This window comes from Pelophylax lessonae (assembly GCF_965119305.1).
Source record: "Pelophylax lessonae genome assembly, chromosome: 4".
Taxonomy (NCBI): Eukaryota; Metazoa; Chordata; class Amphibia; order Anura; family Ranidae; genus Pelophylax; species Pelophylax lessonae.
This window is the reverse complement of record NC_138771.1, coordinates 125,505,326-125,526,470: the sequence shown is the minus strand read 5'-3', so window position 1 is coordinate 125,526,470 and position 21,145 is coordinate 125,505,326. Positions and strand designations below refer to the sequence as shown.

Below are 21,145 nucleotides of genomic sequence, written 5' to 3'. Positions count from 1 at the left end.
TACGGGGCTTAACTTTCCGGCAAGTAGCCAGCAAGGAACATGCGCCGCTAGCGTCAGCAACTGCATGCAGGGCGAATATCTCCTAAACCGTGCAGGCTTAGGAGATATTAATTGTAGGTAAAAGAAAAAAAAATTGTATACTACCGCTTTAACCACAAGGGATGGCTAGAAATGAAACAGGTTTTCTCATAGTTGTTATGTATGCACAGCTGCACAATAAGTACCGTTAGATGGAAGTTCAGGATCGCGCATGCGCTGTGTGGAGAACTAGCTGAAGGCGCGCTTGCAGGACGAAGCCGTATGAAAGAAACTATTAGCGCACGCCTATCTCCATAGCAACAACCTACATTACTTCCAAACCGGTAGTGACGTTTTTTGTGAGCGACTGCTAGCGGATGTCGTAGTTGGTGACTTATGTGTGTTTTGAGGTGGGTGTCTCGATGCTGTTGGGATTAATAAAGCCGGGTCTTAGGGTGTCAGTGTGGTAAGTCTGTGTGAGAGCAGTACGTGGGCACTGATATTGGAGGGGGAGGGGGTCTTCTATGTAGAAGGGGCTGTGTGTATGAGCTTATGGCTTCATTTCATTGACTTGTATGCATGTAGAAGGGAGTGCAGTGTCTATTGTTAGATCAATACAAGCGAATATTTCGCTATAGTGACACTCAGCATCTGGTAGTGCTTGCAGAAAAAGTCCAGACAGAAGTTTGTTTTTCTAGTTTGGCTGTAGAGGGTCTGGAATGGGATCAGCATTATTTGTAGACAGTCAGTGACTAAAATGAGGAGATGGAGATAACAGTGGAAACCTTCCCTCACCTTACAGGGAAATACAGCTTTACATGCTGGCTTTGTCTGTTTAGAATTTATTTTCCCTCCTTTTAGTTAAAATAATTAAAATTTGCCAGATGTTTCAACCCAGGGGGCTCCAAACTTTCTACATCCCTGGTGCCCAACCTGTGGCTCTTTGGTACTTTTTGTGCTGCCCTTGGGTTAGCGACCTGAAGCATGTCCCTAGTCTACAACCACTTCTAGAGCATGTTCACAGTCTCTGACCTTCTCCCACTCTGCCGCCGCAGTCTCTGGCCATCTCCTGTGATGTGGCCGCCATCAAAATGAAATCTGATCAAAGCATTGTGTACTTGTCTCAAAGCTCTATGTGTGGTGTGTGTTTTTTTAAGTTATATGTTATATATATATATATATATATATATATATATATATATATATATATATATATATATATATATAACAGCTTTTCACAACACCAAAAAAGAATGGTGGTGGGGGAGGAGATCTCCCAAGCACATACACAGTCTGCGACTATCTTCCCCCCCCTCGACGTCTCGCTGGACGTCTGCGACTATCTTCCCTCCCCGTCTCGCTGGACGTCTGCGACTATCTTCCCCCCCCTCCCCGTCTCGCTGGACGTCTGCGACTATCTTCCCCCCCCCCCTCCCCGTCTCGCTGGAAGTCTGCGACTGTCTTCCCCCCCCCTCCTCCCTGTCTCGCTGGACGTCTGCGACTGTCTCCCCCCCCCCTCCCCGTCTCGCTGGCCGTCTGCGACTATCTTTCCCCCCCCTCCCCATCTCGCTGGCCGTCTGCGACTATCTTTCCCCCCCCTCCCCGTCTCGCTGGCCGTCTGCGACTGTCTTTCCCCCTCCCCGTCTCGCTGGCCGTCTGCGACTGTCTTTCCCCCTCCCCGTCTCGCTGGCCGTCTGCGACTGTCTTTCCCCCTCCCCGTCTCGCTGGCCGTCTGCGACTGTCTTTCCCCCTCCCCGTCTCGCTGGCCGTCTGCGACTGTCTTTCCCCCCCCCCCGTCTCGCTGGCCGTCTGCCACTGTCTCCCCCCCCCCGTCTCGCTGGCCCGTCTGCCACTGTCTCCCCCCCCCCCCGTCTCGCTGGCCCGTCTGCCACTGTCTCCCCCCCCGTCTCGCTGGCCGTCTGCCACTGTCTCTCCCCCCCCCCCCGTCTCGCTGGCCGTCTGCCACTGTCTCCCCCCCCACCCCGTCTCGCTGGCCGTCTGCCACTGTCTCCCCCCCACCCCGTCTCGCTGGCCGTCTGCCACTGTCTTCCCCCCCCCCCCTTCTTGCTGGCTGTCTGCGACTGTCTTCAACCCCCCCCTCCCCGTGTCGCTGGCCGTCTGCGACTGTCTCCCCCCCCCCCCTTTCCCCGTCTCGCTGGCCGTTTGCGACTGTCTCACCCCCCCTGTCTCGCTGGCCTGTCTGCGACTGTCTCCCCCCCCCCCTGTCTCGCTGGCCTGTCTGCGACTGTCTCCCCCCCCCCCCCCCCGTCTTGCCGGCCGTCTGCGACTGTCAACCCCCCCCCCCCCGTCTCGCCGGCCGTCTGCGACTGTTCCCCCCCCCCCCCGTCTCGCCGGCCGTCTGCGACTGTTCCCCCCCCCCCCGTTTCGCCGGCCGTCTGCAACCGTCTTCCCAACCCCCCCCCCCCCCCGGCGCCCTGGCTGTCTGCGAGCGCCCACCCCCCCCCAGTCACGCCAGCCGTCTGCGACCACCTCCCCCGTCGCGCTGGCCATCTGCGACCGTCTCCCACCCCCCCCAGTCACGCCGGCCGTCTCCCCCCCCCCCCCCTGTCGCGCAGGCCGTCTGCGACCGTCGAACACCCCCTCCCCCCCCGTCGTCTCCGACTGTCTTTTTTCCCTTTTCTGTTCCGCCAACTAAGTGTGATTTATTTTTTTTTATTTATTGGTGGGATGAGTTTATGGAGATTCTAACAGTTTTTGTACAAATTATTTGAATTATACAGGCATAATCTTTTAGAACACTACAACATTTTACCATAAGCGTTCATTCTGGATTTGTCTGTTCGTTTTTTATACAGCTGCAGACTGAACTGATGTGTGCTCATTTACAGCTTACATTCAAGTCTGCTTTAAATCTGCAGAAAAAAATAGAAAAAGTCTGAGTCCTTTTACGTTTTAGTGGATATAAACGGATGTCGTCCATTTATGTCTTTTTGTGGGCAAGAAACACATTTTTCATATGTAGTAATGTGAAGTGAAGACGGATGTACAAACTGATGTGTAGGAATTCAGTTTTCGTATCCCCTTCCTTCCTTTTTTTTTTTTTTTTTTTTTTTTTCTTTTTGCAGTTTTATGATGGAACCGATGATGCTCATAGGACAGGACCCTAAAGCCCCGTACACACGAGTAGAAATTCGGCCGGGAAATTTCGTCCGACCGATCTGCCGATTTTCGGCTTGTTAGTTTGGTGCTTCCGACAACCGACTCCGACTTTTCGGCCTAAAAAATCCTGGTGTGCCGGCTATATAATTTTTGTCGACTGTCAAAACACGTCCGATTTTCGTCTCATTAGTACAGATTTCGATGGGGAAAAATCTTATGAGCAAGACTAGGCATGCTCAGAGATGAAAGAACACATACAAAGCAATCCAACACATGACACCACTTCTGAAGGAGAATTCTGTCGTGCAGGAAAATTCATGTGCAGTCTAGAGCACATTCCAACCAACAGACACCACTCTGGACAAAAGACGGACGACTGGTCGGCGGAAATTCATTGCGTGTGTACGAGGCTTAAGTGTTCAATTGCTATGCTTGTTGTTGTTATATAGGATTTATATAGCGCCAACAGTTTACGCAGCGCTTTACAACTTGAGAGTAGACAGTACAAATACAATACACTTTAATACAGTTGGAAACGGGGCCCTGCTCATTAGAGCTTACAAGTAAGTACAGGTTACTTACTTAAAAGTACAGGTGTTGGGTGATTGCCAGATAGGTTTCTCTGAAAAGTTGCGTTTTCAGGGATCGTCTGAAAGTGGACAAAGTAGAAGATAGTCGGACAGATTGGTGTAGAGCATTCCAGAGGATGGGTGAGGCTCGGGAAAAGTCCTGGTGAGGAGATAAGGGAGCTAGCGAACAGGAAGTCCTGGGAGGAACAAAGAGAACGAGTTGGTTGGTATTTTGAGACCAAGTTAGTGATGTAGCTGGGTGCCAAGTTATGGATGACTTTGTAAGCTATGGTTAGTAACTTGAATTTAACCAGTTCTGGACCAGAAGGATTTGCCCCCTTAATGACCAGGCCATTTTTTGTGATTCGGCATAAATAAAATTTATGTCCTTTTTTTCCCCACATACAGAGCTTTCTTTTGGTGGTATTTGATCACCTGTGCAATTTTTTTTTTTTTTTTTTTTTTTCGCGCTATAATCAAAAAAAGAGCGACCATTCTGAAAAAAAAAAAACTGTATTTTTCACATTCTGCTATACAACATTCCCCCCCCCCCCCCCCCAAAAAAAAAAAAGTAAAAATCTAAATGTTTCATCCTTTTAGGCCAATTTGTATTCTGCTACATATTTTTGGTATTTTGATTGGTTTGCGCAAAAGTTATTGCGTCTACAAACTAGGGGAAAAATTTGTCATTTTTATTTTACTAGTAAGGGCAGCGATCTGTGATTTTTAGTGAGATTGCGACGGGAGTTGCAGTAATCAAGACGAGAGATGGCCAGGGAGTGGATTAGAAGCTTTGTGGTGTCGTTGGTTAGGAAGGGGCATGTCTTGGAGATGTTGTGGAGGTTGAGTCGGCAAGCTTTGGACAGTGACTGGATGTGTGGCCGAAAGGATAGTTCAGAGTCTTGGATTACACCTAGGACCTTAGCATGGGGGGACGGGTTGATAGTTGAGCCGTTGATTATTTTGACAGAGAAATCAGGGAAGAGGAACGTGGGGGAGGAAATATCATGAGCTCGGTTTTGGATTGGTTTGAGGAAGTGATGTGACATCCAGGCGGTCTATTTAAGATCTATAGTCAGCTACAGTCATTGTAATGATTAAGCACAAGATGTATGTGTGAAACGCGTCTACGAGACTTTATGCTGGTGTCTTTGGTGTCATCACTTGCAACTTTTTGGAAATAAAGGTATTTGAAACCTATTGGAATCCCTGGATGTGCGGCTAATTCTTTTCCTACAGGCTAATATGTCTGTTAGTAAGTTGGTGATGCGTGAGGGGATTGATGGAGTGAGCTGAGGGGTGGAGAGATAGATATGGGTGTCATCAGCGTAGAGATGATATTGAAAGCCATGGGAGGCAATCAGCTGACCCAGGGAGGAGTTGTAGATTGAGAAAAGGAGCCATCCAAGAACAGAACCTTGGGGGACCCTGACAGAGAAAAGAAGAGGAAAGGAGGTAGTAAAGTTGTAAGTAGCACTGAAGGTGCGTTGGGATAGGTGGGATGAGAACCAGTGAACAATACACTCACGGAGACGAAGGGAGTGGAGTTTTTTTGAGGAGGAGGGGTTGGTCCAATGTGTTATAGGCAGCAGAGAGGTCCAAGAGGAGTAGTACAGAATAGTTGTCCATTGGTGTTTGCTGTTAGTAAGTTGTTTGTGAGTTTAAGGAGAGCAGTTTCAGTGGAATGTTGAGGGTGAAATCTGGACTGAAAGGGATCAAGAAGTTTGTTCTTAGTCAGATGAACGATTGGTCTACAACTGACTGAGCGACCAAGGAGTTTGGAGGAGATGGGGCGTAGATTGTGAAGATTGGTGGGATCAAGTGAGGGCTTTTTAAGGATGGGAGTGACTAGCGCGTATTTTAGAGAGTTGGGAAAGATACCAGAATAGAGAGGGAGGTTGAAGATGTGAGTTAGAGAGCGTAGAATAGAGTCAGAGGGTGAGCGTAGCAAGTGTTAGATGGGTGTTCAATAAAAGTCCAGAAACCTCATTAATATAATGATTGTACCTGTGGACATGGGTTGTTAAGTGGGGGAAGTTTTTGCACATTGGAGATCTCCTCGCTAATTTTATCGATCTTATTTTTTTTGAAGTGATTGGCAATCTTGTGGGCAGTGAGTGTGTTAGAGCAGTGGTCCTCAACTCTGGTCCTCAGGGCGCACTAACAGGCCAGATTTTAAGTATTACCTTGGAGAGATGCAGACTAGAGTACTGCAATCACTGAGCAGCAAATGATATCACCTGGGATGTATTTCAGTTATCTTGCAAATCTGGCCTGTTAGTGGGCCCTGTAGGCCAGGGTTGAGGACCACTGTGTTAGAGGGTGGAGTTCGTGGAGGACAGAGTAGAGAATTAAGCCCCGTACACACGTACTGATCGTCGGCCGAACGATCGGCCATCTTTTGTCCAGGGCTGTCGTGTCTGTTGAAAACTGCAAAAGACTGCACATGAATTTTGTCGGCCAACAACAGCTGACAGCCGAAGTGATGTCATGTGATGGTTAACTTTCCTTGTCTTTTCTTTTTCTTTTCTGAGCATGCCCAGTCTTGCTAATCTGCTGTCTGTCGGCCGAAATCTGTACTGACTGGCGAACAATCGGCCGTTCTGGTGATGGCCAACAAATATTTTAAAGTCTGCACGACAGATTCTGTTCGGCCGAAAATGCGCTGTCGGCTGTCGGAAGCATCATACTAACAAGCCTACGATCGGTCGGCGGCCGAATATTTACGGCCGACAATCGGTACGTGTGTACGGGGCTTTAAAGGTAGAGAAGAGATGACGGGGACTAGATGAGAATGTTTGAATGAGCATGATAAAATAAGGCAGGAATAATATTTTAGGAGGGCAGATTTATATTGGTTGAAGACTTCCAGAGACTTAGTCACACCACAGGCGCTCAAGACCGCGGCTACGTTTTCTGAGACTTCTGGTGTCGTCTGTTTGCCAGGGTTGTACCGGTCGGTGCCAAATTCTGCATGTAGTGAGCTGAGTGAGCTTGTCTAGGGACGATGACAGTGAGCTTTTATAGATGGAAGTGGCTAGGTTGGGGCATGACGGGTGGGATTTTATCGTATACAGGCGGTCCCCGGGTTACAAACATCCGACTTACAAATGACTCCTACTTGCAGAGGGAGACAACGGGAAGTGAGGGGAAATCTAGCCCTAGGAAGGGAAATTTCTCAAGGGAGAGTTCTCATGGGAAAAAGGTGTCTCTACTGAAGCTTTATCACTAATCCTTGTTTCCACAACAACCCCCAAAATTTTCAAAATCCAATTGTCATAGGGACAGAAAGTGAGGTGAAATCTTCTGAATAGGGGTACAGACAGCAAACAAATGGTACAGGGGTGTTAACTCTTCCCTATGCTATCCAGAAATCTTTCAAATTATTATTTTGGCTGGAGCTACACTTAAAAAATGTACCTGTTCCAACAGACCCTATTTTGTTTGTAACCCGGGGACCGCCTGTAGATGGTCAATAGCAGAGTAGAGAAGAGAAGGGTTGCGGTGGCGAAGGTTTCTATGGGTAACTGTTAGGCGGTTGGAGGGAGAGGGGGTGGAAGACAGGGAGAGAGTGAAACTAATAAGGTGGTGATCAGAGAGTGGGAGAGGTTTGGAGAGTTTGCATGAAGTGCATAGATGGAAGACAAGGTCAAAGGTGTTGCCAGTGGAGTGTTTGGAAGACTGCATCCATTGATTCAGGTCAAGAGATGGTTAGGCTGAGAAGTTTAGAAGCAATAGCATTATTAGCATTAACAGGAATGTTGAAGTCACCTAGAACGATTGTGGGGATTTCAGAAGAGAAAAAGTAGGGTAGCCAGGCAGAGAAGTTGTCAATGAAGGTTGATACCGGTCCGAGGGGCTGGTAGATGACCGCAATTCTTAAAGAAACAGGAGAAAATGGACAAATACAATGCGCCTCAAAAGCGGAGAAGTTCATAGAGGGAGGTGGGTGAAGGACCTGATAGGTGCTGCATGGGGCTAAAAGGATTCCCACTCAATTTCCCTTCTGTCCATGTCCACTTGGTCTAGGGGAGTGAGTCCAGAGAAGGCCACCATGGGAGAGGGAAGCAGGAAAAGTAGTAGCGGAATAGAATTATGAATCCAGGTTTAGGTGATAGCGAGTAGGTTAATGGAATTTGTAATGATGAAGAGGTCGTGGAGGGAGGCAAGTTTGTTACAGACAGAGCAGGCATTCCAGAGGACACAGGAGAAGGGGAGGCTGGTATTGGGAAGAAGAGGAATGGAGACTAGGTTCTGTGGGTTGCGGCTGCTGGCAGAGGGTGTAGGGTGGTGGGAGCGTGGTGAAAAGCCAAATGGAGGCCCAGAGTTTGGGGATATGTCACCAGAGGCCAGCAGAAGGGGGGAGGGTGAGGGAGGTAATGTGGGAGTGTGATTTGTATGAAGGGACATGCCCCAGAGTCCTGGAGGTTTTCTCAGTATGTGGATGTGGAGAAGAGGGGTGAAGGTGAGTGAGTTTGAGAAGAGAGGACACAGCTGTCAGCAGGAGTGGTAGAGAGTGCATGTTACAGTGTGTGAAAAGAGCTGTATAGAGAGACAAGGTCACCTGCAGCCTGTTTGGTGCTTGTTGGTGTAGTTTGCTGTGTATGCTTGCTTCGTGCAGCGCTTGAAGTGCAGCGCTTGAAGTGCAGCGCTTGAAGTGCAGCGCTTGAAGTGCAGCGCTTGAAGTGCAGCGCTTGAAGTGCAGCGCTTGAAGTGCAGCGCTTGAAGTGCAGCGCTTGAAGTGCAGCGCTTGAAGTGCAGCGCTTGAAGTGCAGCGCTTGAAGTGCAGCGCTTGAAGTGCAGCGCTTGAAGTGCAGCGCTTGAAGTGCAGCGCTTGAAGTGCAGCGCTTGAAGTGCAGCGCTTGAAGTGCAGCGCTTGAAGTGCAGCGCTTGAAGTGCAGCGCTTGAAGTGCAGCGCTTGAAGTGCAGCGCTTGAAGTGCAGCGCTTGAAGTGCAGCGCTTGAAGTGCAGCGCTTGAAGTGCAGCGCTTGAAGTGCAGCGCTTGAAGTGCAGCGCTTGAAGTGCAGCGCTTGAAGTGCAGCGCTTGAAGTGCAGCGCTTGAAGTGCAGCGCTTGAAGTGCAGCGCTTGAAGTGCAGCGCTTGAAGTGCAGCGCTTGAAGTGCAGCGCTTGAAGTGCAGCGCTTGAAGTGCAGCGCTTGAAGTGCAGCGCTTGAAGTGCAGCGCTTGAAGTGCAGCGCTTGAAGTGCAGCGCTTGAAGTGCAGCGCTTGAAGTGCAGCGCTTGAAGTGCAGCGCTTGAAGTGCAGCGCTTGAAGTGCAGCGCTTGAAGTGCAGCGCTTGAAGTGCAGCGCTTGAAGTGCAGCGCTTGAAGTGCAGCGCTTGAAGTGCAGCGCTTGTAGGAAGAGTCACTTGTAGGAAGAGTCACTTGTAGGAAGAGTCACTTGTAGGAAGAGTCACTTGTAGGAAGAGTCACTTGTAGGAAGAGTCACTTGTAGGAAGAAGCCTTAAGGAAAGATGCCCTGCAACGTGTAAGGACCCTGTTTGTTCACTGTATTCATACTTACAAACCTTTTTCCAATTTAGGAGTTGGAATCATGTTTGTGCACAAAGAGCTGTACTGATAGCTAAACAAATCAAATTATTGTTTTAGGCATCTTACATATGAAGCGTTTAGCCCATGGGTGCCCAAACCCAGCATTTTAGTGTGCTCTGGTGACTTGGGTGCAGCATTTAGGGCCCTATGCGTTCAGGGAGAAATGCCCAGGACACAGGCCCAAGTATTGTGATTTTATTCAGGACTCTAGCTGTCTGTCTGTCAATGTTCTGGGACCTCTCAAGTTTTATTCCAAATAAGTGTAAAATTTATGAAGAGTAACTTTGCCATTGATTCTCCCATACCTGGGTTTGGAATACATTAGTAGTCAGTTGCTGAGAATGCTGCTGGTGTCCCCCCCCCCCCCCCCACATGGTGAAGTGCGCTGTCGGCTCATTACCCCTTTCCGCCCAACCCTGTCATCCTCTTAACTGTGCTATTATGACCCTCCAGCCCCTGATTATTACTAGTGACAGGGAGCTGTCTTTGACAGCTTGGCCACTGTACTGGGAGTGTAGTAAGTGCACTCTCAGCACAGAAGAAACCTCTGCCACCCATTGACGCCAATGTGCACCATGTGGGCATCAAAACCCACCTTCTTTTCTTCCGCACATATGCATTACATGGATGGCAAGAGGTTAAAAATGAATGGCTTGCCATAACACAGATTACCACGCTGGGTAGTGAAAGGATCCTGAAAGGTTTGTGGTTGTGGGCTCAACTTTTTATTTTATAGAGTACTATACTATTGTACTATATGTGGTGTGAGTAGCACTTGCGCCAAAAAAATGGTGTGTAAAAAGTGGACTGCTGCTGTAGACAACCCACAGTGGTAAAGGATAAAATAAATGTAATATACTGTATTTTCTGGCGTATGGGGGGTCGTCTTATACGCCGAGTATAATATCTCCAAGGTAACCTAAGTATAAGTATTACCGGTGGATGAAAATTAGGGGGGTCGTCTTATACGCCCAGTCGTCTTATACGCCAGAAAATACGGTAGAAATATTACCAACAGCGCATGTCTCAAGATTATAAGAATAACATTTAAAAAATGGGGGTAAAACTCATTAGCCTGTTGACCAAGCCAATGTAGGGATAAGTGTGGTTACTAAGCATGACAGGTTCCAATGCGCATATGGATTATGCTGTAGTGTATCGCATATCAATTGCCAATCCCATGAATCATATAATGTGCATCCCCAAGTAAATATAAAGTGCATATAAACAATGCATTTAGTGATAAATCAATATATATCTGTGCAGTACATATGAAACAATACATTCAATGCTCATAAGACCATGCAACAATATCTTATGCCAACAAATATATATAATATATATATGGATGTGTGTGTATATATGGATGTGTATGTGTATATATATATATATATATATATATATATATATAATATATGTGTATGGATGTATGTGGCGCATAAAAATAAAAATAATAGTGCTACATATCCATTAAAAAAAAATTGTCCATAGAAGTCCAAAGTGATCGTGCTGTGATTGCGTCTGAAGAAACAGCAAAAACCTCCTCTATATCATGGAATGGTGGGTGGATCTTCCAATGTGTGCAATGGTGGTGACACCCTCCGTGCACGTGAAGTGTGGTGTAAAAATTCAAACTCACCTGAAGTTTTTGACCCCCAATGCCATATGGCAAGTGGGTCAATAAGACTTAAAGGTAGGTATCCAGCAGAGGTCCCATCCGCCCTCGCCTGGGTGGTCCTGGATGTTCAGTATATGTTTATAGCACCCCTTCAGCAAGAGTAGGGCTGCAACTAACGATTAATTTGTCTGTCGACTAATCTAACGATTATTTTTATTTTATTTTTTTTGCTTAATTGAGTGTTTTTTTTGATTAGCTAATTAATCCTGTAATTAATACAGACCCCTCAGTAAGCCCCCCTCCCAGTACAGACCCCTCAGTAAGCCCCCCTCCCAGTACTGACCCCTCAGTAAGCCCCCCTCCCAGTACTGACCCCTCAGTAAGCCCCCCTCCCAGTACTGACCCCTCAGTAAGCCCCCCCTCCCAGTACTGACCCCTCAGTAAGCCCCCCCTCCCAGTACAGACCCCTCAGTAAGCCCCCCCTCCCAGTACAGACCCCTCAGTAAGCCCCCCCTCCCAGTACAGACCCCTCAGTAAGCCCCCCCTCCCAGTACAGACCCCTCAGTAAGCCCCCCTCCCAGTACAGACCCCTCAGTAAGCCCCCCTCCCAGTACAGACCCCTCAGTAAGCCCCCCTCCCAGTACAGACCCCTCAGTAAGCTCTCCCACCTAGTACAGAGGATGGATGAATGAAAGGATGGAGACACGGATGGATGGATGAAAGGATGGAGACACGGATGGATGGATGAAAGGATGGAGACACGGATGGATGGATGGATGAAAGGATGGAGACACGGATGGATGGATGGATGAAAGGATGGAGACACGGATGGATGGATGGATGAAAGGATGGAGACACGGATGGATGGATGGATGAAAGGATGGAGACACGGATGGATGGATGAAAGGATGGAGACACGGGTGGATGGATGAAAGGATGGAGACACGGGTGGATGGATGGATAGATGGAGATGTGGTTGGATGGATAGATGGGGACATGGGTGGATGGTTTGAGGAGTTTCTTTGAATATAATTAATGAATTAAATAGCATTTTTTGGTTTGTGACGCTCACATACAGTAAAGTTCCGTTGTAAAGTGAACCTGTCACCAGAGAAAAATGGAGGCTGTCAAAGCAACGTCACACTCTGCAAATGCTAGTTACTTGGCTGTCATGTTTATCCTCCTGCCTTAATACATGGTATCCTTTATCTGGGACAGGATATACATAGGAAACATATACATCATCTTATCATTGTGACAGCCAGACAACCTGCATCTTCAGGAGTGGATTGGGGATGACAGTCTCCACGCATCTCTATGGATAGGTTTGCTTTAAAGAGATGATAACATTTTGTATATTAAAAAATATATATAATCATGTTGGGGGGACCATGTGACTGAGGGGGGAGGGGGTACTGCCTACCCTGGAGTTGTGTTTGAAATAACTAGAAATGCGCAAGAAATCCACCATACAGAGTTTATTGACAAGTAATAAAGATCAGTCCAATGAGAGATGAAAATGAGGGTCACATGGCGTTCTATTACACTTCATAGAGCAAAGACTGCGACTTCTCTGTCCGCCCTTATAACAAATGTAAAAAATGTGGCAACAATCAAAAAAAAGAAAAAAAGGGCATTTTACTAACTTTTGCACCTGCAGAGCATTGCAACCACATCACTGCCTTAGTGTGCAGAGCGTCGCTCGCCTCCGGGATGTCATGCCGCTCACAGACACTCTGGACTGGAGCGCAGCGGGGGCCGGGGGCGGGGCAGTGCAGCCTGTAGCGGCCCGGCCGGAATGCGAGCAGGGGGCGTGTGACGTGACGCGTCGACGCCTTTCACGCACGTCGACGAATTTTTGTAGTCGACGAGTCGTGACAGCCCTAAGCAAGACCTCTCCTTTTTACAGTTGACTTGACCAAGCGTCGGTTCAGGTTTGTTGTGGCCACTTTTACGCCATCCAGAACAAGGTTCGAGGGGATATGGGCAGCAAAACACAAAATATATAGGACTTTTCTGCCCCCTGGCCTGCTCACTTCACAGAATTCAGACTAACAGATTGTGGAGAGGTTTAAAGTGTTACTAAACCCAGGGCTCTGCATTTACTATATCTGGTCTCCCACAGTACACAGAACATGAAATTCAATTTTTTTTTAAAATATAAACTGCTAGCTACCTTTCCCAAGTTATCCTCCAGGATGGTAACATGAGAAATAGGCGGCTCCTCCTCTTACAGGAAACACAAGCACAGTTAAGTTTAAAATGGTTGCCCCTCAGTTTTTCTTGTATTTCCTGTCCTGCTTACACGAGCTGAAGAAACATTCATCCCCTGTTTGTTGTTTTGTTCCCTGTCCATGGCAGGCATCCCTGGACACCTCCTCTCTCCACCTGTATCCGGCGGGTGAGATCACCAGCCTCAGGTGCCTTTTCCGGGGGTGAGAGAGGGGGACTACCTTAGGGGGGAGGCTATACCTGGACCTCACAGGACCCCTCTACCTGAACCTTGTCTTCCATTTCCTGAGGTATTGGAGGTGGAGTTGTCGGGGGGTGTTCTCCCTTAAATCGAGGTTGATCTGCTTACTTCTGCCCAGGGGGGTTGGAGTCAGCAGGATGCCACAGAGGACCAGCACAGCCGGCCGGAGATCCGGTGCTGCGCTGTCCGCCACCCCTCTCGTGTTGCCTTGCACGCAGAGCTCAGGGGCCAGCCGGCCGCCCCGATGGCGCAGCAAAAGTGATGTCCTTAAGATGACGCCGTTACCGGAAGTAGCGTGCGGCCTTATTGGATAAGGGCATACTCGGCAAAAGAGGCAGGAAGACCCGATTAATCAGCTTATTGGGATCACTGAATAATTCCGGTATTTAGTCTTCCTACTCAAGGCCCTCAGTGCAGTATTTGGCTAACGGTTGGCGTGATACCTTCCCTCCAAGCGGTCCTAATGGCGGAGGACCTGGCCCCAATCCCAGAGTCTGCTGATTCAGGCTCCAGCCTTGCAATGGTAGGTGGATGGAAGATGCCTTTTGGGGGAGCTGTACCCCTGGAGGGGGGCCTAGCTGGCGGTACCCTTTTTGCTGACCATACGCCCCTGCTGTCTTTTTTTTTCTTTTGTTTACCAGCCCAAGTCCTCAGAGGTTACAGAGCTGGTGGACAAGGCTAAAATGAAGTATTGCCGCACTTGCGGTGTAAAAATGCCTTCGGATACAGACAAATTGTTATCCCATAAATGCATCAAAAAAAAAAAAAAATCATTACCGAAGAAACCAAACCTCTGGCTAAGGATTTCCTAGATTTTTAAAAGGAAGTAACTTCTATGCTAAAATCACTTCAGTCATCCATTTCCGAGATTAAAAATGCGGATCAACCCTCTACTTCATCAAACATTTCTGGTGGTTCCCGATCGACGACCACTAGACCCGCAGCCATTCCTCTAGTATGTCTGGCCTCCTCCGATTTGGATTCAACGGAGGAAGAAGTTCCTGTTTCAGGATAGCTCTGTTTCTGAGGAACCAGACGGAGCGGTGCCTCCCAAAATAACCAAACATCTGTACCCGGCAGAGTAAACAGAGGAACTCCTTAAAGCCATTTACATCACCGTAGACTTGTAGGAAGTTGAGATTCCCAATTCAGTTCGAGACCGGTTGTACAGGAGCCTACAAGAGCCCAAGACCAGAACCTTTGCGGTCCATCAATCCTTGAAAAGGATAATCAACAAAGAATGGGAGTGCCCAGAAAATAAGCTATTTTTTTCCCCCCAAGGCATTTGAAGAATCGGAAGGAGTTCCGTCCAAATTCCCTAAACTAGACGCATCGCTGGCCAAAGCTTCCAAGAAGTTGGACTTGTCTTTTGAAGGCATGGGCCTACCTAAGGATCACGTGGATAAAAAGATCGACGTGACTCTTAGAAGGGCGTACGAGGGAGGAGCGACGGCATTCCAGCCTAACAAGGCTAATACTTGCGTAGCCAGGAATGTGGCTTTTTGGCTTGACTGGCACGACGGAAGAGGCTCAGGACTCCCTACTTCTTTTAGAGAAAAGTGTAGCGTACATGGCTGATGCGGCTGCAGAGGCAGTCTGGATATTCACTCGCACCACAGGCCTCTTCAGTGTGGCCAGCAGAGCCCTCTGGCTCTAAACTTGGGATGGCGTCTATGCATCAAAAAACAAGCTATGCAATATATCTTTGACGGAAGCCTTCTGTTTGGGCAGGAACTGGACAAAGTCTTAGCAAGATCAGCGGACAAGTCTAAAGGTTTCCCATCCAAAAGGAAGGAAAAACCTAAGATTTTTTTGTGGCCCAAGAGGGGAGACCCAATCCAAAGGTGAAAAGGCTAATCCCCAAAGGAAATGGGTCTACTCTTCAACAAGAACAAAGGGAAGTCGAACGTTCTTTTCCCCAATCCCGGAGGTAACAGTAACAAACCCCAGTGACGCCAGCTTCCAATTGGGGGGGGGGGGGGGCTTCGGCATTTTGTTTCGGCAATGCCAGAGCTTTTGTTCAAACCCCTTCATCTTGCAGATCATCAAAGAGGGATACAAGATAGAATTCAAGGCAAAACCTTATCACAACTTTCGGACCACATCCCTTCCAGAATCTTACGCAAGGAAAGCCATAGAGATGGCAGTCAAGAATCTGTTAATTGAGGGTGTGGTCAAGGAAATTCATCCTTCTCAAAACTTGGCGGGATTTTACTTTCGGATATTCCTCAGGCCAAAGCCCTTGGGCAAACACTGACTAATCCTCAATCTCAAGGACTTCAACCATTTACTTAGTACAGGAAATTCAAGATGGGAGTCCATTTTTTCAGTGAGAGCCTTGCTTCCGGAGGGGGCTTTCCTGTTAACTTTGGACCTGAAGGACGCCTACCTACATGTCCCGATCCATCCGGACCCATCAGGCGTTTCTGAGATTAGCCATATGTTCAGGAAGGCAGATTTGCCTGTTTCAGTTCCAGGCTCTCCCCTTGGAATCTCTTCGGCTCCCAGTATATTTACAAAAATAGTGGCTGAGATAATGCAGGAGCTCAGACTTAAAGGAGTCCGTATAGTACTCTACTTGTACGACTTCTTCATTTTAAGGTCGGACAGAGGTGGAGATACTAGCAAACCTTCATACAACAGTTTTCTCACCTCCTTAGGGTGGGAAATCGGCAGTCAAAAGTCCACATGAGAACGCTACAGTGCCATCCTTTGGGCTACTGGGATGGAAAAACATCCTCGCTAGAGGGACAGATTGTTGCCCCCCCCCTGGTCATTGGGAGGTCCCTGGTGTGGTGGTTGAAAAAGGACTCCCTCTCAAAGGGAAAGCTCTGGTTGCCTCCAATTCAAATCAGAGTTACCACGGACGCAAGTTCTCTCGGTTGAGGGGCCCACATAGAGCACCAGGGGAGACAAGGTACCTGGTTCCACTCTGGGGCCGAAATCTCTTCAAATGTAAGAGAGCTGGCAGCAGTACGGGAAGCCCTTCTCACATTTCAGAAGGAAACAGTCGGCAAACATGTTCAGATACTCTCGGACAACGTCACGACAGTGTCTTACATTAACCGCCAGGGAGGCACACGTTCAAAACATCTCATTAGAGTTGCACACAACCTACTTTCATGGGCAGAAACCCACCTGCTCTCTCTATCTGCCATCCACATAAAAGGGACAGCCAATGTACTTGCTGACTTCCTAAGTCCCAAACAACTGGATCTGGCGGAGTGGGAATTAAATCATCAGATTTTCAAGGTAATCACTCGGATGGGGAGTTCCAGAAGTCAACCTATTTGCCACTGCAGACAACAAGAAGGTAACCAACTTCTTCTCCCTGCACAAGGAAAGGAATGCTCTAGGAATAGACTCCCTGTGGAAATTCAACCTCGCTTACGCATTTCCTCAGCCCAACTCATTCCCAGAACCATCAGGAAAATCCGGCTGAAGAGAGTAAGGGTGATTTTGATAGCTCCGTACTGGTTAAAGCGAGCATTTTTCACACCCTTGAAGAAGATGGTGGAGGAGGACCCCTGGGTCCTCCCAATCCAGAGCGACCTCCTAGTTCATGCAGAAGCCCATCATCAGCATATTTGAATATTGAATCTAGCCGCATGTATCCTGAACGGTGCTTGCTACTAAATAAAGGCCTCTCTACCAGGGTTACAGATACCTTGCTCCAAAGCAGGGAGCCGGTAACCAGAAAAATCTACAACAAGGTATGGAAAGTATATACGGCCAAAGTGCAGTCCAAGGATAGTGCCAATGCCAATTTCTATCTTGGACTTTTCTACTGGACGGAGCAGAGGCGGGTCTAGCCGTGAGTACCCTCAGGGTACAAGCAGCTGCCTTATCAGTTTTTTGGATATGCCGATTTGGGGACAATCCGTTGGTTAAACGATTTTTCAGATCTATCGAAAGATCTCGCTCCAGTAAACGCCTAAGAGTGACCCCCCTGGGATCTCCCAGTGCTTCAGGCCCTCACCGGGGCCCCGTTTGAACCTCTAGTAGACTCTTCTCTGAAACATCTTACTTTTGCAGGTGGCGCTCCTGGTCGCCATCACTTCAGCCAGACGCGTGAGTCGGTTTCAGGCACTATCCATAAAGGGATTTTTTGACAATCTTTCCCGATAAATTGGTTCTTTAGGACAGACCCCCCTTTTTTCTTCCAAAAGTGGCATCAGCTTTTCATCGCTCACTGTAGGTGGTCCTTCCATCTTTTTGTCAAAACCCATCTTCCCATGGGGAAGAACTGTTTGCCACACTAGACGTTAGAAGGTGCGTCCTGTGCTATTAGAAGCCACTAAATCGTTCAGGAAGGCATCCAACCTTTTTATACTGTCTGGAGGCGCTCAGAAAGGTAAAGCAGCCTCAAATATCTCTATAACCAGATTGATCAAGTTGGCTATAAGAGCAGCCTGATTAGCTCAAGGTCAGGCCATCCCTTTGGATATCAAGGCACATTCCGCCCGTTTTGTATCTACCTGTTGGGCAGAAAAGGCTGGGGCTTCTGTCGACCAAATTTGTCGAGCAGCCACCTGGTCCAGTAATTTGACTTTCGCAACGCTATAAAGGGTCGATCTGGTCTCTGCCCAAGATCTATCGTTTGGACGCAAAGTTCTACAAGCTGTGGTCCCACCCTAGGTACGCATCGTTGGGGTCTCATGTGACCATCCTGGAGGATGACTTGGGAAAGTCTGAGTTAATACCTGTTACTCCCTTTCCAGGAATCCTCCAGGACAAGCTGTGGTCCCACCCTACTGATTGGTTTAATTATTTTTTGTTTCGGCCTTAAGCCTTAGCCTTCCAGTTCATCTTTACACAACTGAGGGGCAGCCATTTTAAACTTAACGGTGCTTGTGTTTCCTGTAGGAGGAGGAGCCCATCTCTCATGTGACCGTCTGGAGGATTCCTGGAAATAACTCAGACTTTTTCTCATCAGCAGTATATAGCAGTCTTGTGACTTCTATCAGTTTCTGGCCGAGCACAGGTTAAAGCTTGGAGGAGTTTTAATTCTCCTCTGACTGTCTTGTGAAGCTGTATGACCCCCTGCCCCTCTGTCTGGACAGTGCTGATTGGACCTGTGATTGATCATATGCACCCTCCAAAAAAAAAACTTTCTAGCAGTACACAAAGTGAGCATGTGCAGAGTGTCTCCTAGAGCTCTGTACTATCAGGAGATAGATTGGGAACTGTGGAAGAAGGGGAGAATCAGAGAAGACAGCCTTTTTACACAATGCAGAGGATTAACCCCTACAGTGAGTAGAACGAGCATGCTTTGCTACATATACACAATGATTCTACAGTTGTGGGTTTAGTAACACTTTAAGCACCCTAAATAACATATTGTTGATTGCTAAATGGTGTGGTAAATATTTGCATGTGGGCTCCACTTTTGCCTTTATGATTTGTTTTTACTTTATTTATTTTTGGAAATTAACTAGAGTTTGGTGTTTTAAACCTTCCTTTTATCCTGCTAACTAGGTAGCATTTGGTTAATATCTAGGTATCATTACAGTACATTACTGAAAATGAGTATCTTTGTATTTTTTTCCGACTTCCTTAATTCCCTAATTTAAACTTCCTTAACACACACACACACACACACACACACACACACACACACACACACACACACACACAGTTCGGCTCCCTCACTGCCGGGCCATTTAGAAAGCGCAGTGCATTTCGGGCATGCGCAGTAGGGACCAGGCTGTGAAGTCAAGAGGTTTCAATGCCATTTTCCCTTACAACGAAAGAACAAAAATCGGCTGGGATGCCGACATTAGACTCCCGTGACAGGTAAGTCTCTGCAAATTAAATCAGCATCTACAGTATTTGTAGCTGCTGACTTCAATTTTTTTTTCCCCAGCTGGAACACCGCTTTAAGAGTAATTCCTCTTATTGCCTTTATTTTTGTACTAGTGATTTTTCTATAAAAGTAAGAGAAGTTTGTAAATGTTTTACCAGGGTGGATTTGATTTTTAATCACTAGTAAAAAGGCTTGATTTAAATCGTAATTAGCAACTGTCCTCTCTGCCCTGCAGCGGCTCCTCCTCTGACCTGCTGTTGACTCGCCAACAATCCCATTTGCTTTTTAATAGAGGGCTGGTGATGCAGCATTGACAAAACAGGGTTAGGGACGTGGCAGCAGCAGGTAAGTGGATGCCCGCTAACAGGCGCTGCTATGATGGATCTGAAATGGTGGATTCTCTTTATATTGTTTTTATTGTTTTCAAAAAGGTAGACAAGTGTACAAAACATTCAATGGCTGTTAATATATTAGATGTCTTTTAGAACATCTGGCAAAGTACATACTGTCAAAACACAACAACATTTTTTGTCTTTAGTTGGTAAGTCTATTCAAGATTAAACAAGTAGCAGTACTGGTGGCATCAACCCCCCCCCCCCCCCCCCGGACACCCCACTGGGAACAAACTGTTCCGAAGCAGAGGGCGACCCGCCCAGCCCCCAGCCTTTATTTCTAAGGTTTCCAACTATTCCAGTTCTAAGCGGTTTATCTTCGTAGTTTCCTACTCCAGGGCTCGACAAACCCCAGGTGTCAGGTCGCATTGGTGACTAGAATTAGCGACCTGGTGCCTGGGGTGCACCGCAGGAGGTGTCCTTCATCTTTTGCGCCCCCCACCCACTCCCTGAGTGCACGGACTATCGCACCATCCGATAATTGAGGTTGCGGCTTTTTGGCCTTCAGTGAGAGAACGGGGCACTGGCGTCCTCTTGTGGTGGCCAAGAGTTTGACAAGCAGTCACTAATGGCTTTGTTTCCCCTGCCTGTCCTCAATGCCTGCCCATCTCCTTCCCAAGAGGGACAAGTTTTTGCAGGCTTCATCTCCCTGTCCACTTACCTTTGCTTAAAGGTAAGTGGACAGGGAGTGTAATTATTATTATTATTATTATTATTATTATTATTATTTATTTTTTTAAATTTAATTTTTTTTTTTTTTTTATTAAAAAAAAAAAAAAAAAAAAATATATATATATATATATATATATATATATATATATATATATATATATATATATATATATATATATATATATATATATATATATATTTTTTTTTTTTTTCCTCATCGCCATGCCACAGCCGAAGGCCCCTTTCACACAGGCTGTCTGATCAGGTCCGCCTGTCAGTTTTTCAGGCAGACCTGATCGGACCCTTCAGTCTCCTCCTTGGAGCGGTAATCTGCCGCCATCTGATCCTGTCCGCCAAAAACAGACGGATGGTGGTTCTATTTTCTATCCATCCCGTGGATCGGATCAGATGGCATCTGATGGAAATGGACAGACAGTCTGTTTCCATCCGATTGTCCTATAGAGGAGAGTGGGGTTCTAGTCGTCTTTTATGTGTAAATTTAGTATGTTATTGTTTTGGAAATAAAGCTTGGTTGTTTGTTTAAAAAAAAAAAAAAACTGGCTCCTAATTTTTTTAGCTGGCTCCTAGATTTCAGGCAAATTTGTCAAGCCCTGTCCTACTGAAAACATGATATCATAATCTATTAACTTAGGACAAACAGAAGTCCATTGTAACAAAGTGTGGTTGCAAAAGAGAAAGAAGAGGATAGAAAGAAATAGAAATTAAGGAAAAGATAAGAAGATATCGGTGTCCAAATTTTTGGTAAAAGCTCTGCTATAGGAGGAGTCTAAATTAATCGGAGCCAGGAGTTCTCTCCCCACCCCGATCAAGAAAGCCCAGACAGGTACTTCATCCAAGGTTCCCATATCTTCCCCAAGAGTGTTAGCTTATCCTTATGTATGGTCACCGTTCTTTCATTAATCAT

At 47.1% G+C, this 21,145-nt stretch overlaps 1 protein-coding gene across 3 annotated transcripts in view; it reads left to right on the top strand.

Annotated features, from left to right (window-relative positions):
* Positions 1 to 355: 355 nt before the first annotated feature.
* Positions 356 to 21,145, top strand: part of EDC3 (enhancer of mRNA decapping 3) — a 181,557-nt gene continuing 160,767 nt past the window's right edge. For 2 of the 3 annotated variants that reach the window (XM_082252838.1, XM_082252836.1), the window contains exon 1: positions 356 to 428. The gene's annotated coding sequence lies outside the window, so the exon portion shown is untranslated. Of the gene's footprint in view, positions 485 to 21,145 lie in introns of all 3 variants that reach the window. The other variant, XM_082252837.1, reaches the window with a different exon arrangement.